This window comes from Macadamia integrifolia, chromosome 14, assembly GCF_013358625.1.
Source record: "Macadamia integrifolia cultivar HAES 741 chromosome 14, SCU_Mint_v3, whole genome shotgun sequence".
In the NCBI taxonomy this organism is placed as follows: Eukaryota; Viridiplantae; Streptophyta; class Magnoliopsida; order Proteales; family Proteaceae; genus Macadamia; species Macadamia integrifolia.
Window position 1 is genome coordinate 27508908 of NC_056570.1, and position 17067 is coordinate 27525974.

General features: G+C 38.8%; 1 non-coding gene across 1 annotated transcript; it reads right to left on the minus strand.

The window, feature by feature from the left end:
- Positions 1-16532: 16532 nt before the first annotated feature.
- On the minus strand, positions 16533-16639 carry LOC122062205. The gene has a single exon (XR_006134834.1). It is a non-coding gene; the product is annotated as a small nucleolar RNA R71 (small nucleolar RNA).
- Between the last annotated feature and the right edge of the window lie 428 nt (positions 16640-17067).

Below are 17067 nucleotides of genomic sequence, written 5' to 3' on the forward strand. Positions count from 1 at the left end.
AGGTTCTATCCAATGTTCTCCTTCATTATCACTGTCCTCTGTGTTACATGTTCCTAAGTTCTCTACTAATTTATTGTCCATTGGTAGTATTACTAAGGATTTGAACTGTAAAGTCACTTTCTTTCCTACTCACTATGTGTTTCAACACTTGGTAATGGGGGCAACGATTGGCAATGGTAGAATGAGTGGTGGTCTCTATTACCTTTACACTGGTCCCTCTCGGGCTCTACACACTTCCTCTGATGTGGCACTCTCTGAACTTTTAGCTTGGCATCACCGTCTGGGTCACCCCCCATGGGGCACTTTATCTAGATTATTTTCAGCATTGGTTCAACATTGTACTATGGACCAGTTTATTTGTGATGCATGTGTTTTGGCAAAACAAACTCGGAATGTTTATCCTCTTTCTGATAATAGAAGTACTGTTCCTTTTACTTTAATTCATTCTGATGTTTGGGGACCTGCACGTTGTGTCTCTGTTTCTGGCTATCAATAGTTTGTTACTTTTACTGATTCTAATACTCATTCTACTTGGATTTATTTATTGCATCATAAGAGTGAAGTTTTTCAGTGGTTTCGGGAATTTCATTGCATGGTTAGGACCCAATTTGATGCTAAAATCAAGATACTGCGAACTGACAATGGGAAAGAATATATGGATGGTTCCTTTTAGTCTTACTTGATTAACCATAGGATAATCCATCAGACTAGTCGTGTGGATACTCCAGAGTAGAATGGCATGGTTGAACGTAAGAATCGTTATCTAATTGAGGTTGCTCGCTCCTTGATGTTTGAGATGTAGGTCCCCGCTCCCTACTGGAATGAGGCTATTCTCACTGTTGCCTACTCATCAATAGGATACCATCACGGGTACTTGGTTTTACGAGTCCCATTGAGTTGTTATCTGGGTCTCGGACTTTCGTTGTTCCTCCCAAGGTTTTTGGTTGCGTTTGCTTTGTTCGTAATCATCAAGTTCCGAGCAAGCGTGATCATCATGGACTTCGATGTATTTTTGTGGGTTATTCTCCCACTCAAAAAAGATACCGGTGCTAGCATCCACCTTCTCGATGGCTCTTTGTTTCTATGGATGTGCTATTTCGTGAGACTGAGGCTTACTTCCCACCTCTTCAGGGGGAGCCCTCTATTGGTGAAAAGGTGATTCAGATTCCTACTTTTGAGTATCCTTTAAACCTTACCATAGATGATGGTGCTCCTCCAACGGATACTGGAATAAAGAATACTAGTTTAGAGGTTCCCATTGGTCCAGAGGTTATTGTTCAGGGGGAACCATCAATTCAGGAGCAGGAGGCAGCCATTAGTCTAGAGGTTACTATTCAAGGGGAGCCATCTATTCAGGAGCAGGAGGTTCCAATTTAGGGGGAGCTACAGATTCAGCAGAAAACACAAGATGGTCTAGTGATAAAGGTATTCTCTCAAAAAAAAAGGAGAGCTGAAACTACCACTCATACTACCACTGCTACTCCATTGCTTCCTGATCCTGAGTCCTCTCCTCCAGGTATAATCTTTCCCCTCACTTTTGATCAATCTCTTGATGTTCTTATTGCTCGTAGAAAAGCCAATCGAACTTGTACCCAACATCCTATTTCTAATGTGGTGTCATATAATTCTCTCTCCTCATCATATTTTGCATTTGTGTCATCGTTGTCCTCTATTTCTATTCCTAAAAACTAGCATGAGGAAAATATAGAACCTAAGTGAAAGGAGGCAATGAATGAGGAGATGAGAGCTCTTTACAAGAATAACACATGGGATCTGGCTGTTCTCCCTTTGCAAAAGCTGCCAATTAGCTTTAAATGGGTGTTCACGGTGAAGCATAATGCTAATGGGACTGTGGATCGATACAAGGTAAGACTGGTAGCAAAGGGCTTTGCTCAGACTCATGGGATTGACTACCAGGAGACCTTTGCACCTGTAGCAAAAATGAATACAGTCCAAGTTATCATCTCTTGTGTAGTGGACCGAGGATGGGAGCTACAACAACTAGATGTCAAAAATACCTTTCTTCATGGAGAGCTGACTGAAGAAGTGTATATGGACATCCCACTTTGATATTCTAGTTCAGAAACACAAGGCAAGGTGTGTAAACTGAAGAGAACTCTGTATGGATTGAAACAATCTCCCAGGGCATGGTTTGGTCATTTTCACAAGGCCATGACAGGTGTAGGCTTTACATAAAGTAATGCTGATCATATATTATTTATTAAAAAGGTGGGTGATTGAATTACTGTGCTGATAGTATATGTGGATGATATTGTTGTTACTGGCAATGATACAGATGAAATCTCTAAACTCAAGGCTTATCTTGGTAAGGAGTTTGAGATCAAGGACCTAGGAAGACTGAAATACTTTCTTGGTATTGAGGTGGCACATTCAACCAAGGGTATTGTTCTCTCCCAGAGAAAATATACCATGGACCTCGTCTCAGAAACTGGTATATTAGAGTGTAAACCCTTGGATACTCCTATTGAGGCTAACTCTCATCTCAGAAGCAAGGAAGGTGAACCTGTTGATAAGGGTTGGTATCAAAGACTGGTTGGAAGACTCATATATCTATCCTATACAAGACCAAACATAGATCATGTAGTAAGTTTGGTGAGTCAGTACATGCATAATCCCTACTCATCACATATAGATGTTGTGAACCGGATTCTTAGGTACTTGAAGACAGCACCAGGAAATGGAATTTTATTCTCTCCTACAGATCATGTGAGGATTGAGGCATACATTGATGTTGATTGGTCAGGCTCTCCAGATGATCGTTGCTTTACTACTGGCTACTGTACATTTGTTGGTGGTAACTTAGTTACATGGCGCAATAAGAAGCAGTCAGTTGTGGCAAGATCAAGTGCAGAAGCTGAGTTCCGAGCTATGACACATGGGATTTGTGAGCTACTTTGGTTGCAAGGTCTCCTTCATGACCTGGGTGTGTCCACCCAGTTGCCGATGTTACTGTATTGTGATGATAAGTCAGCCATCAGTATTAAACACAACCCTGTTCAGCATGATCGTACCAAGCATGTCGAGATCAATAAGCATTGCATCAAGGAGAAGCTAGAGCAAGGAGTGATATGTATTCCATTTGTACGAAGTGAAGATCAGCTAGTAGATATTCTCACAAAGGGATTTAGTAGTAAATCTTTTCATTTTATTTTGTCCAAGTTGGGTATGTGTGATATCCATGCACCAACTTGAGAGAGAGTGTTGAATAGTTCATTATTGTAACTAGGATTATGATTTAGTTGTCTTAGACTCATACTCATGTATGAACTAGGACTCCTATTCATGTAAGAATTGGGACTTCTATTTTGCTATATAAATAAAGAAGGGATTGTGTCTACTAAGACACAAGACCATATTCCCTAATTCTACAGGATGCAATCCAGCAATGAAGACACATTCTTAGGAGTTAAGACCATTGGATTCGAGGGGATATGAATGCCAGCTGTAATAAACTTTGCTCCCTCCTTGAATTCAATCACAACTCCCAAGGCCTTCAGCTCAGTTTTGTATTCTTGGATGCCCTTGCCATAGTAATTGTCACCATCATTGAGGAATGGAAGGGTTGCAATTTGAGAGATAGAAATCCAATCTGGGCCAAACGATATAGAGTCTTGAGGAGACCTGTTGCCAAGACGAGTCCTTAACCATTTCTCCTCACGGATGCACTTGCTCAAATCTGTTGGAAATCGAAGGCATGCTTTTTTTAGTTGTCTGTAACAAGAGAGAAATGAGAGCACATTCTCCTTTGTAGCAGAGGATGCATGCTGCTTAAAATAGTGAGCAAATGCGATTGCTGCTTCCTCAAAATCCACCACTACTCCTGCTTCCTTCAACTCATTTTTGTATGAGAAAATAGTACTTCCATAGATCTTTTCACCAATCACTGGGAAGCCACTGAACACTTGCAGAAGGCAACCCCATTCAGGACTGTACAGGAAACATTCACCAGGAGACTTGTAGCTAAAACTGGTCCTCAGCCATTTTTATCTTTTAACACTTGAACACGTTTCCCAGATGAACTTGAATACCGAATACATTCCAAAATGAAAATAACAGTATCAGGTGTAATAGAAGTTAAGGGAGCTGGCAATCGAAAGTAGTCAGCCACGAGCTTGTAATTTTGGTTGAATCCAACAATAACACCTAGCAACTGAAGCTCCTCTCTGAAGTTAAGGATTACCTCACCATAGTGGTCTTCATCAATGAAGGGGAGGTTACTAATTTTTTAGGCTTCTTTCCATTCTGAATCAAACAAAATGTATCCAACAGGAGACCTGTCTCCAATGTAAGTCCTAAGCCATCTTCCTTCTTTTATATTCAGGATAAGGTCTTCAGTAGGCAAAAACTTCTTCCTCAAGAATTTAATGAAATTTAGCATTGAAAGCACATTGCTTCTGGTTAAATTTGATGATGCTGCCAGAGACATGAGATGCTTCCCAATGAATTGGCATGCTTCTCCAAATTCAGACCACTCCCAGAGACTTCAATTCCTCCATATATGCACTAATTCTACAATCATAGAATCTTTGATCAATCAAGGGAATATCAACTAGCACAGACCCATTCTGCAAGAGATTTCTCCAGTCTGTGGTCAATAGGAATGATTGCAAAGGAGGACTGTAACCTTGACTGCAGCCCAAAGAAATTCTCAGCCAACTTCCTCCCTTTATACATCTCAAGAACTTTCCCTCCATTTTTATTCCCTTATGTTTCATGGTTCTAATCCAGTCTGACAACAAAAATGTGTTCTCCTTGGTCAAGGGAGAAGATTCTGTGGGAAATACGGCGTTGGGAGGACAGAGATCCGGGATATCAGAAGCTCCGACATAAGTTATCATGAATGTCATGAGCTGTTGCTCTTATGTCTAAACACCTGCAAAATGGCCAGCTTGCAAGTAGTCTTCGCCTAATTCAACGTAATTTTCTCCCCTCTATGGATTTGTACCAATCAATCTCACCCACTTGCTTCCATTCGCAGGGACAAGAACACCACTTCTTCTTCTAGTTACACATCCATAGTTATCTACTAAGGGCATTTCATAACCACATAACTGATCAACATCCCGTTCAGATAGAAATTTATTAGAGAGAGAGATAGTGGTGCAAGAAGTGAGCAAAGGCAATAACAAGCTTCCTGTCACTGTTTAGACTCTGTCATAAGAGAGGCATAACTATAAGTACTCATAGAACGAATTTCAACATGAGATGCAAGCCATTCCAATATCGATTCCCTCTTAGGATATATTCGCAGAGCCTCCTGTGTGCGTTCTGGCATGAAGACCTGACTTCCTGGACATCTGAAATCTCGGTTCCAATTGATCAACCATGAAATTTGACAAGCCTCACTTGATAGACATAATACTCTACCACCATTCCCCCGTGTCACTTCATTGATACTCAACAAAGATACATTCCCATCTTGGGTCACATATTTCAGAAGCGGTAAGTTCTTCACATTTACGTTATTGAAGCAGGAACCCCAATTACTGGCAAGAAAAAATAGAAGCTCCATATAAACATCCTCCGAAACTCTCTTTACTAGATTAGAACTCTGGATGCACTTCACATACCAATTGTTATCCATTGGTTTCACTCCCAAGAAATTCAAAACATCATTGTACTCCTCCCTATCAAATGCCGAATTTAGAACACATAATCCATGGGATGACAAATTATGCAAGCTCACATCCTGCTTCCTTGCTTTAATCAAGATATTCCAGAAAGAAGGCATTTTCCTAACTACTTCACTGGGCTTAGAAAAGAACGTCTGGTCAGTGTATGACTCACATGGAATGATGGTTTCTTCAACCAGTTTCTCTTTGATCTTCTCCCTCACAGAATTCAGCTTCGGATACGAAGAGCTTCTAACAGGTATAAAATCAAACATACGGGCCAATGCAGATAATGGAGCAGCTTCAGTTGTCTTAACAAGTGAGATGAAAGCATTAGCAAATGCAGAGGGCACACAGTCCAGAATCCCCTTGTTCCATTTGTTGTCCAAGCGAACAGTTTCCCTGGATGATGCTAGAATAAAATCAGCTTGGATTATGAAGGGAAAATTTGTGACCATTTCTGTTGGCAGAAATGCGTAGACCCCGGGTGAGTTCATCCCTCTATTAAGACGCTGTCCATTTGGAAATGCTAGTGTGATCATCCATTCCTCAACCTCCTTTCGTTCTACTCTATTTTCCATTCTAACAGGAAATTTTTGCCTCCGCATGTGGTAGCTGCATTCTCCTTCGCTTTCATTGTCGTTTTCCTCAGCTGAGAGACGAAGGGTGTAGGACTCTGCATCAATGTTCTACTTCATAACAAAATCAGTCTCACTTGAAATAGATATTGCACTAACTGTATTGAGTCTGCGATCCTCATTATCTTCCCTAATAGAAAGCCGCTTGATTTTGGAAAGAAATAACAGAACTTCAGGATGCATGCATGAAAGCTGTTGTTTAACATGTCCCACCTTATCAGATTTCATAGGTAAGACTATTGTTGTGGCTGGAAAAGTACTAGCAGAACCATATAACTGCTTTATGTCTGCAAGAGTAGGATTCTCCTCTACCCATTCTGGAACAACGTATCCAACATTGCAATCTGTGCATGGATCTTCACTGAACCTTATCTGATACCCATTACTGAAAATGTAAGGCTGCGCCGTTATCAGAAATACACTTTCGAATCCAATACCTACAAATCACCGATATGCTAGTTGTCATTTATAGAAAGCACACCTAACTAATGCAAAAGAACAAGAAGGTAAAAAAGATGATTGTTAGTTTGTTTACTTTTAGACTATAGCTACAAGACATTGTATATATGGGAATTTATTAGCATGATGGAATATTAATATCTTTAATAAGCAGCACTAAAATAGTCTTACCAAGCAAGTGAGTGAACAAGCATGCCAGAGAAATGAGAGCTTATTTTTATATAAATGGTATGTCATAATTATCTGTCTTCATGATTATAATATCCAGACTCTCCACAGTTTGGTTGAAATATCTCAAGTGCATTACTGTGTGGTGACGATCTAATATGACAAACAAGAAGTTGTATAAGAAGAAGAAGGAGAAGAAGAAAGAAGTACCGAGACTGCTAGTTCACAGAATTGTGAAAAACAGTCTCTCTTGCCTTTATTTAGCCAATAGAATTACAAGGCAAAAAGGAAACAAAGTAATTGTGATCTATCCCAATAAAGAAACAAGAACCAATAAGGGAATTACAAGTAATTAGGAAATAAACTAAAAGAGGAAACAACCGAATACTACTTGCAGCAAGGGATTAACCTAGTGACTACATGTACCATTTGTACCCCCACGGAACGAAGGGTCCATAATACTTCTTTAACACTCCTTAAGTTAGAGCATTTAAATCACCCATGCCCAACTTGGAACATCCTTTTTTGAAAGCAGAACCAAACAAAGGTTTGGTAAACATATTACCAAGTTGGTCAGCAGAAGGAACAAATGGAGGGGTTCGCATAAAATGACAATCCACTTCAATGTGCTTGGTCCTCTCATGAAACACAGGATTACCCGCAATATAGATGATTGCTGATTATCACAGAACATCTTCAAAGTTTTGAGTGATCAGAAAACCCAACCCATGAAGTAATGACTTTATCCACATCAACTTAGTTGCAATATGAGCCATGGCTCAATACTCAACTTCTTCACTGGACCTCGTAATTGCAGTCTGTTCTAACTTCGCCAAGTGACAAGATTACCATCTACATGCGATACCCGTTGGTTGATCTCTTGTCAACATCAGCACCAGCCCAATCAACATTAGAGGAACCTACCAAATCAACACACTGATGAGGATGATTACTTTCAAAAAGCTTCAAGATATGACAAGCTGCCTCCCAATGTGTCTTCTTTGGAGATTGCATGTATTGACTAAAAACACCGACAACAAATGATATGTTTGGTCTAATGATAGTGAGTTAAATAAATTTTCTCACTAATCTCCTATATTGGTACTTGTCTTCAAAGTCTTCACCATCAGCGGACTCAAACTGTTGATGAGGATCCATAGGAGTATCAACAGATTTTGAAGCCAACAACCTTGTATCAGAAAAAAGATCAAGTACATATTTCCTTTGAGATAAGCTTATCCCTTTCTTACTCTGAAGAACATCAATTCCAAGAAAACACTAGAGACAGCCCAAATCCATCATCTAGAAATGTTAATGAAGGTAAGATAAACTTCAATAATATCAGCATCATCATTGTCGGAAATAATGGTATCATCCACATAAATAACAAGACAACAATCTTGGACTTTTGGAGCCAAACAAGCACCGAGTGATCCGAGTACCATTCTGGAAAAATCACAATGAAGACTAATATAACTAAATTTGTCAAACCATGCACGTAGTGACTGCTTCAACCCACAAATGGCCTTGTGAAGTTTGCATACTCTACTAGAATTCTCCCCCTGAACAACATACGCTGGAGGTTGCTCCATACAAGCTTCTTGAAGATCGCCATATAGAAAAGCATTTTTGAAATCCGTCTAAAAGAGAGAAAATCCAGATCGACCAATGGCATTGGAAGACGTGCCACCATCTATGGCGTGGGGACATAGAGGTAAGAAGGCAGAGTTACTTATCTATGTGGGCTAAAGTTACAATAGAAGTGGAAGAAGAAGCAGACCCAAGCTATTGGAGACGCTTGAGTATTTGATTAAAGTCACCATGAGACACAGTCCCAATGGAAGAAGCTCCTGATGCATATGCAAAGGTGGTGTCTCCAGAAGTAACATTCTCAGTAAAAGTTTCAAAAGTGACAATATTGGCTAATTCATTAGCACAATCTCACAAACCATGTTTTGCCCAACATGTTTCAACGGTATGATTGGTTTTATCACAATGACACTGATGAGAGGACTTATCGACTCGCTATCCTCCTGAATTGTGGCTATAAAATCCACGACCATAGTTTTTTCCAAAGCCATGGCCAGCAACAAAGGTTGAATTTCTTTAGAAGAGGTGTCTTACATTCCCACATCCCAGCTTGCACAAAAGGGTATTGAACTGATGATGGATGAGCCCCTTTATGAAGACATCTACCAACTAAACACCTATCCTCACAAAAGGAGTGCATATGTAGCCAGAGTCAATCTGCTCTTTGATGAAATGTATGTCCACCTCTATGTGCTTCGTTCGGTCATGATGCACAAGATTATGAGCTATATTTATGGTAGCCTTGTTATCACAGTATAGATGCATGGGTTCCGTGGTATCAAACCCCAACTCTTGGGCGACTCTTCTCAACCATAGGAGTTCACATACTCTATGAGTCAAAGCTCTAAATTCTGCCTCTACACTTGATCGAGCCACAAGTGACTGCTTTTTACTCCATTATGTAACCAAGATACTACCCAGAAATGTATACCACTCAAATGTAGTAGATCATCTGTCAGAAATTAAGTCAACCTAATCAGAATCAGTGTCGCCTTTTATCCTCAAATGATTGTGCCTGTCACACAATAATCCTTTCCCCGGGGTGGACTTCAAGTACATAAGAATGCAATAAACATCCACATGCCCACTCTTGGGGGCATGCATAAACTGGCTCACCATCCTAACTACATAAGTGATGTCTGGGCGAGTCAAGGACAGGTAGATCATCTTCCCCACTAGTCTTTGTTACTTCCCTAAATAAGGGAAGGACCATAATCTTCTCTAAGCTTGTGATTTTGTTCAATAGGAAAATTTGCTAGTTTGCAACCGAACATTCATGTCTCTTTTGGTAAGTCCAACAAAAACTTCTTTTGGTAGTTATTTATCCCCTCCTTAGATCTTAACACTTCAATTCCGAATAAATATTACAAGGGTCCAAAGCTTTAATCTCAAGCTGTTGATCCAAGTAGGACTTCAAGCTCATTATCTCAACCTCGTCATTTTCAATCACAACAATATCATCCACATAAACAATAAGAATTGTGATATTATTATTACCTTGTTGGGTAAGTAAAGTGTGGTCAGTTTGACTACGAGAATACCCATTCTTTAAAATAGCCTATCTAAACTATTAGAGTTTATGTAATAAGGGTACTTTAGGAATAAGTTTATTATATTCTTGTCTCTTAGGCTGCGTTTGGTAATGTTCTAGAAAAACATTTTTGGAGTTTTTTCATTCTATGGGAATGAAAAACGGAATAAAGCATTTGGTGCATTCATGGTGTGTTTTGTATTTTTTTTTTTTTTTTTTTTTTTTACAAAAGGGGGGGAAAATAGTAGAAACAAGAATTGCCAGAATGACAAAAGGTAGCTCCTTCGTTTAAGTTTCAATCTAGAAAAAAAAAAAGGCATTTTGACAACAGAAACTGAAATTTCCATTTTTGACATGAAAATTCATTTTTGGAACAGAAACTTTACCAGACATAGCCTTATTTTATCCTCCCTAGGGAGGTGTATGTAATTCCTTTCATCTTATTAGAGAAGTAATATATATGTGGTAGAGAATCTTTTCTCTACACACAATATTCTTACACTATTTTCTTCTTCTTCTCCTTCTCCTTCCTCTTCCTCCAGCCTTCCATTCTCTTGTTCCCTTACTTTCTCTCCATCCTTATATTTTAACTTGGTATTAGAGCCTAGGGTTAGGGTTTGAGAGTTGAGTTATAAGTTCTACATTTCTTTTTTGTCTCTTTGGAACCCTGGGTTACAAAAGGGTTTTCCAAGAAAGGAACTATAATATGATAGTTTGAAGAAATCATGAGATGAACATAAATGAAGACCATGGAGACACCAAAAGGAGACATCCATTGAAGAAATAGGTTGTTGGAGCTCAAAACAAAGTTTTCCAACCCTCAACAGATTTTCACCAGCTTTTTGGTGGATCTTCTCTCTCTCTCTCTCTCTCTCTCTCTTTCTTATCCAACTACTGATGGAGCTGAAATGGAGCTCTTTTGAGTCATCCTAGGGTGCCTTCCAATTCCCCCATGGTCTCTCTCCTTAAAGATTGAAGTTGTGAATCCACAACTCTTTTTTCCTTGGATTTTTATGGTATCACCAGCCCTATTTTTGCCTCTTTTTGCTCTCGAAATGGTGTCTGTGATGCTTTTGACTGATTTGTGCTGGTGAGGTATGCTGTTTGATTCTCATGTGTTGCTTTGAGAAGATGTTATGCCTTGAAGATGGTGGTGTTGTTGGATTTATTTGACTTGTATAATATCTTTTACTTGCTGGAATCGTTTTTAGTGCTGGGAAGGAATTTTTGGGTAGAGTATATACTCCCTGGTTATTTCTTGGGTGGCATTTCCTTTCTAAGTGTGTTTCTATACATGTCTAAGGACAATGCAACTGCAGAGTGTGTTTGAGGTGGATTTCTTTTAGTTGGATATTTGTCTTCTTTGCTGATTTCTCTGTGATGTGTGATTGACACCCTTCTTGGGTCTGTTTCTGAGTAGAAGTTTTTTTTTTGTAGAGTGCATATTCCCCATCTTGTGAATGTTTCTCCACTTGTTTTCTTACATTATGTCAGATATTAGAGGAAGAAGACAATGGCCACCTCTAAGAAATGACAGGGATGGATTCAGGTGTGACTACTGTGGAAAATTTGGGTATACTAGAGACAGGTGTTGGGAAATTTATGGTTATCCCCTGGTACGCATGGCAGTAATAGAGGGGAGCTAGAGCACATACTATGATAACTGATGTTGGACTTATAGGATATCCTTCTATACTACAAATAGATTCCAGTTCTCAACTCAAGATAATATTATAGCTTTTTGCAGGGTTCTATCATATTTGGATAGTTCTTTCTCATATACAATACCAGACTCTTCAGCCACTACCTTATAGGTCTCCACATTTGCTCTTTCCACTGCCTCTTCTTAGGCCATTGATTCTAGAACCACCGAGCATATGACCTGTATATCTTAGTGTTTTGACTCCTACAATATTTGTTTTGGCAGGGATAAGGTTACGGTTGCAAATGGCTCACTTTCTTCCGTTCCTAGTAAAGGCCGCGTTCCTGTTACCTCCTCTATTTCTTTGTACCATGTTCTTCATGCTTCAAATTTTAACCTTAATCTTTAATCTGTGAGCCACCTAACCAAATCCTTGGATTGTTGTGTTACTTTTTTTTAATCTCATTGTGTTTTTCAGAATTTGGTGATAAAAAGGACTATTGGCAATGGATGTATGGAAAAATGTACTCTTTCTTGATCTAGGATCTTCCCCTTGACCTAGTGCTTAGTCCTACGTATGTGAGCATAGTGACAACAGTTCTGTTGATACTGTTATGTTGTGGCATCAAAGTTTGGGTCACACATCTTTTGGTGTTATGCAAAAAAAAAAATTGCTACATTTTAAAAAAATTTCCTCTATTCCTTCTTCCCATGTGTTTCACAGTGAGCTATATGTGTTTACAAAACATTGTTGTTCTCCTTATCCTTAACATGGTAATAGATCCATCATTCCCTTTCATATTGTGCATGCCATACTGATATTTGGGAGCTTCTCCTACTACTTCCTTATTTGGTTGTCGTTATTTTGTTTCATTTGTTGATGATTATTCCAGATCTACTTTGACTTTTTTGATGAAACATAAGAGTGATGTCTATAATATCTTTAAAAATTTTTATTAGTTGATTCTTACTCAGTTTTCAACCTATATTCAAATTATTCGTTTGGATAAAGGGGGTGAGAACATGTATGGTGGACTCTAGACCCTTTTTGTCGTCCACAGAATAATCCATCAAATTGTTTATGTTGACACACATCAACAGAATGGGGTGGCTGAGAGGAAAAATCGCCACCTATTGGAAGTCTCTCGGAGTCTCCTCTTTGGCATGCATGTCCCTATGACTTTTTGGTCATGCTTTTCTTACCTTTTCTTTCCTCATTAACTGCATGCCCACTAAACTTCTTGGTTCCAAATCCCCATGGGAAACCTTGTCTCCTCAAGCTCCTGATTTTTCTCTTCCCTCTAAAGTGTTTGGGTAAGTTTGTTATGTCCATGTCCACAAGTCTGCTCGGACTAAAATTGGCCTCAAGGGCCTTAAATGCATCTTTCTTAGGTACTCCTCCTCTACCAAAGGCTACAAATGCTATCATCCCCCTATTCTTGCCAATGGCTTCTTTCCAAAGATGTCACCTTCCATGAGTCTATCCCTTTTTTTGCTTATTCTCAGCATCCTCTTCTTTCCAAAGATGTCAATAATGGCTTCTTTCCAAAGATATCATTCCTTTGTTGACACCCTTGCTTATTCCTATTTCCCCATTTCAGATTGATATTGGGAAACATAAAGAGGTGGATATTATTGACACTTGTGATAATCCAAGTGTTGGGTCTAGTAAAGAGAAGAATCTACTATGTACAAATGAAAGCATAAGAAGACCTGCCAAGAGTCCTCTTTAAATCCACATCTTGAGATCCACCCTCCCCAGCTAGGTAACATTCTTCATCCATCTTCTAGGTGGGACCTTCCCATTGTTGTTTGAAAGAGAAAGAGAATTCGTATTAATCCTATTGCCCGATTTGTTTCCTATGATTCTCTTTCTCCTATATGTGTTGCTTTTTTTGTTTCCTTTTCCTCTATTTCTATTTCCAAAAACGTCACTGAGGCATTGTCTGGCCCAAAGTGGAAGTAAGTCATGTCTGAAGAAATGATGACTCTTGAGAAGAATTGTACCTAGAAACTGGTCGATCTCCCTAAGGTGAGAGTTCCTGTTGGATGTAGATGGGTTTACTCAATCAAGTACCACTCAAATGGTGCTATTTAAAGGTACAAGGCAAGGTTAGTGGCCGAAGGGTGATGAGTACATTTATGTGTGAAATCTTAGGTTGTAAAGCATGCATTTTACATATTTAGAGTGGAGCTACCTTAGGTTTGACTCTCTTTTTTGCAGATTTTGTATTTTAAAGGCCTTAAGGACTATTAGGCGCCATATCTCCAATTTTACACATCCTGTTTCTTTTCATGGTTGCGAAGAGGACGAAATTCTGAGCAAGATGGATGTGTTGTATTAAAAGTAGACATTCGTTTAGACACTTGTACATGTGAATATTCTTTTTGGGCTAGAAAAAGAATAATGGACCAGAATTGAACCGATATGCAGGCCCAGCCCTTCAGTAGCTATCTCAGGGTACAAAAGAATATTTTAGATGCCAACAAAGTAGGAGGGACCCACATTGGGTACCACTTTCTCTCTCCTTGGGTGTGGAACACAAGATCTACTTTTTGGAGATTTGGTTGAAGATTCTTCCGACTCACTTAAAGACAAAGGGCATAGATGGGATTTCCCAATAAAATAGAAGATTGCCCAAGCAAATCATAGAAAAATCATCCAAGGGGGAGCTTTGTGCGCAAGTTTGAAAAGAGAGAGAAAACGAAGGAAATAAGAGAGAAAAAATAGGAAAGAAAAAAAAGGAATAAAAATAAAATCATGGGAGACCTTTTCTCCCCTACTTTCTTTCCTATTTTCTCTCTTCTCCCCCCTCCACCTCACAAACGATCCAAGAGGGGCTCACACTTGGGTGTTCTCTCTTCTCTCCCCTGTTTTCTCTCCTTTTTCTCTTTATTCTCCTATTTTCCACCTCATCACTTTGGATCTAAAAAATCTCACCTACCAATTGAGATTCCACCCAATTAGGAAACCCAAATTCGTTGGACCTTCTCCCCTATCCCCAATAAAAGAAAATTGCGCAAGATGGAGAAGGGCGCACCTTTCTTCTCTAGTTTTTCTCTTCTAGTTCTTTCTTTTAGGTTTTGGTTTAAGCACTTATGTAATTTTTTTTATTTAATGAATGCAAGCACTTTTGTTTTTTGACTCAGTCTTTTATTTTATTGTTTGTGGTATTGAAGTTGTAAGTTTCAATTTCTAGTTCTAGGCTTAGATCTAGGTGACAAGAACAAGTTGTGGAGCATCTCTTTCAAGTTCAGTTTTTCTCTTCTAGATTTGTTTTCTCCAGGCCTAGCAATTTCAGATTTGATTTAGTTCAAATTAGATTTTTAAGGCTAATAGTATCTCAAATCAATCAAGTTATTTTAATTCAAGGATTCAAGTATTGAAGTTCAGATAGGTACGCTTCTTCATAAGTCTTCTCACCCCCTTCTCATTCCCTCTTCTTGCTACCCATTCATTCTTTTAGGATTTAAATCTCAGTTTTTACTTTGATGCTTTCCCTTTCAACCAGGGTCCTTGGCTAGATGCATGTGTTGGCTTTACCCCTCTCTAGCTATAGAACCATCATTTTAGTTTCGTTATTTATATTGCATCTCTTCCCCTAAAGCCAACTAGATTAGTCCTTGTAAGAGTAACTCTCTGGTCAAGTAGGGAGGCTTATATTATTTATGGTTCATCCCTCGGGATAAGTAAAGAAACCTACTTGTGTGCCTCTCTCTGGCTTTGTCCCCTTTATTTGCACTTCTCTTTATTTTTCAGCACATTTACTTTCAGTTATTTGCTTTTTAATTGCGTGGTATGAGCATTTAAATTTCTAGGTGACGAATGGTTAGGGTTAGATGTGAATGGTTAGGTTGTTCAATTTTTATTGCAATTTCAATTTTAACTTCCCTAGATGTGTTCGTTAGGACGTTTTCAGATGCATGTGTTTTAGGATGTTAGTTAGAATTAGATCACAATCAATTAATCCGTACACTTTCACATTACTAAAAGAAGCTAAAAATAAAGTGGCTGCTCTCTTTGTGTTCTCCGTTAGCTACATTGATCCGTTAGCCTACGGTTACATTTAAAATTCAAATAAGTTTTTGGCGCCGTTGTCGGGAAGACCGTTCCATGTTATTTTTTGCTTTCTTTCGGTAAATCGGAATGATTTTTTTCTTTTTATCATTTATTGAATTTCTGAGAATAACAACTTGCAATAATAGTTGTATCGGTGGAGGTTGCCAAGCCTCACAGTATGATAAATACTTGTTCTGCCTTGTAGTAGAACTTTAGGAATTGAGCAACCCTGGAGCCCTGTCGGTAAGCTCAAAAAAAGCTAAAAAATAGAAAAATAATAAAAAAAAAATCTTTCTTTTGTGCTTATCTTATTCTAGTTATGCGTAGTTTTCTGTTGCATGAGTGCTAGGTGGATACGTAATACTGAGAATAGGTTAGAAAGAAGAGATCTAATAAGTAGTGATCCTATACTTACACTTTCATCAATATGTTTGAATATGAGAGGCCAATAGCCAAACTCTCCACCTAAATCTTTGAAAGATAGGTTCTACCCTGCTAGAGTAGCCTAACCTTCTTGCATAGTTCTACCACATGCCCAAGGTAATAATTTTGAGCTCAAATCTCAGTACATCACTATGGTGCTCCACTTCCATGGGCTGCCCTCTAAGGATGCATACCTATTCCTTAGGGAATTTGAGGAGGTTTGTTTTCTGATTAAGGTCCATTAGTTGACTGATGATGCTGTAAAATTAAGGTTCATAACTTTTGTGCTCAAGGACCAAGCTAAGAACTGGCTCTATTGTTTGTCTACCAATTCCATTACCACATTATAGTCCTCCTAAAAAAATTCTTTTCTTTATATAAAATCAATAAACTCAGGAGTGACATTCTTCAATTCAAGCAGAAACCTAGTGAGTCGTTCTCCAAATTTATGGAGAGATTTAAGAACCTCCTTCAGGAATGCCCTTACCATGGAATTGATACATGGAAAATTTGTCAAATCATTTATGAGGGTATTGATTATCAGATCAAGCCATTGTTAAAGTCTATGTGCCCTAAAGGTTTTACATCTTTTACAGATGACGATGACGCTTGGAACTTTTTTTACTTGAATTGGCTGAGAATACCAGAGAATGGGAGTCTACTCAAGAAATTGAGAGGACTAATAAGGATTACCTTGTAGAAGGTGTTGTGGCCAAAGAGGCTCAACTTGAGAGTCTTATCAAGAGACTCGAAGCCATAGTAGTCAAAGGACCTACCCAACTAAACCAAATAAATCATTCTGGGCCTATGTGTAATTGGTACCAATCTCCCACGCATGTGACGGAGGAGTGCCCTAATATCTCTAGAGTGAATGATTTGATTATAGGTCCTAAAAATGTGAATTCCATATCCCAAAACAACCC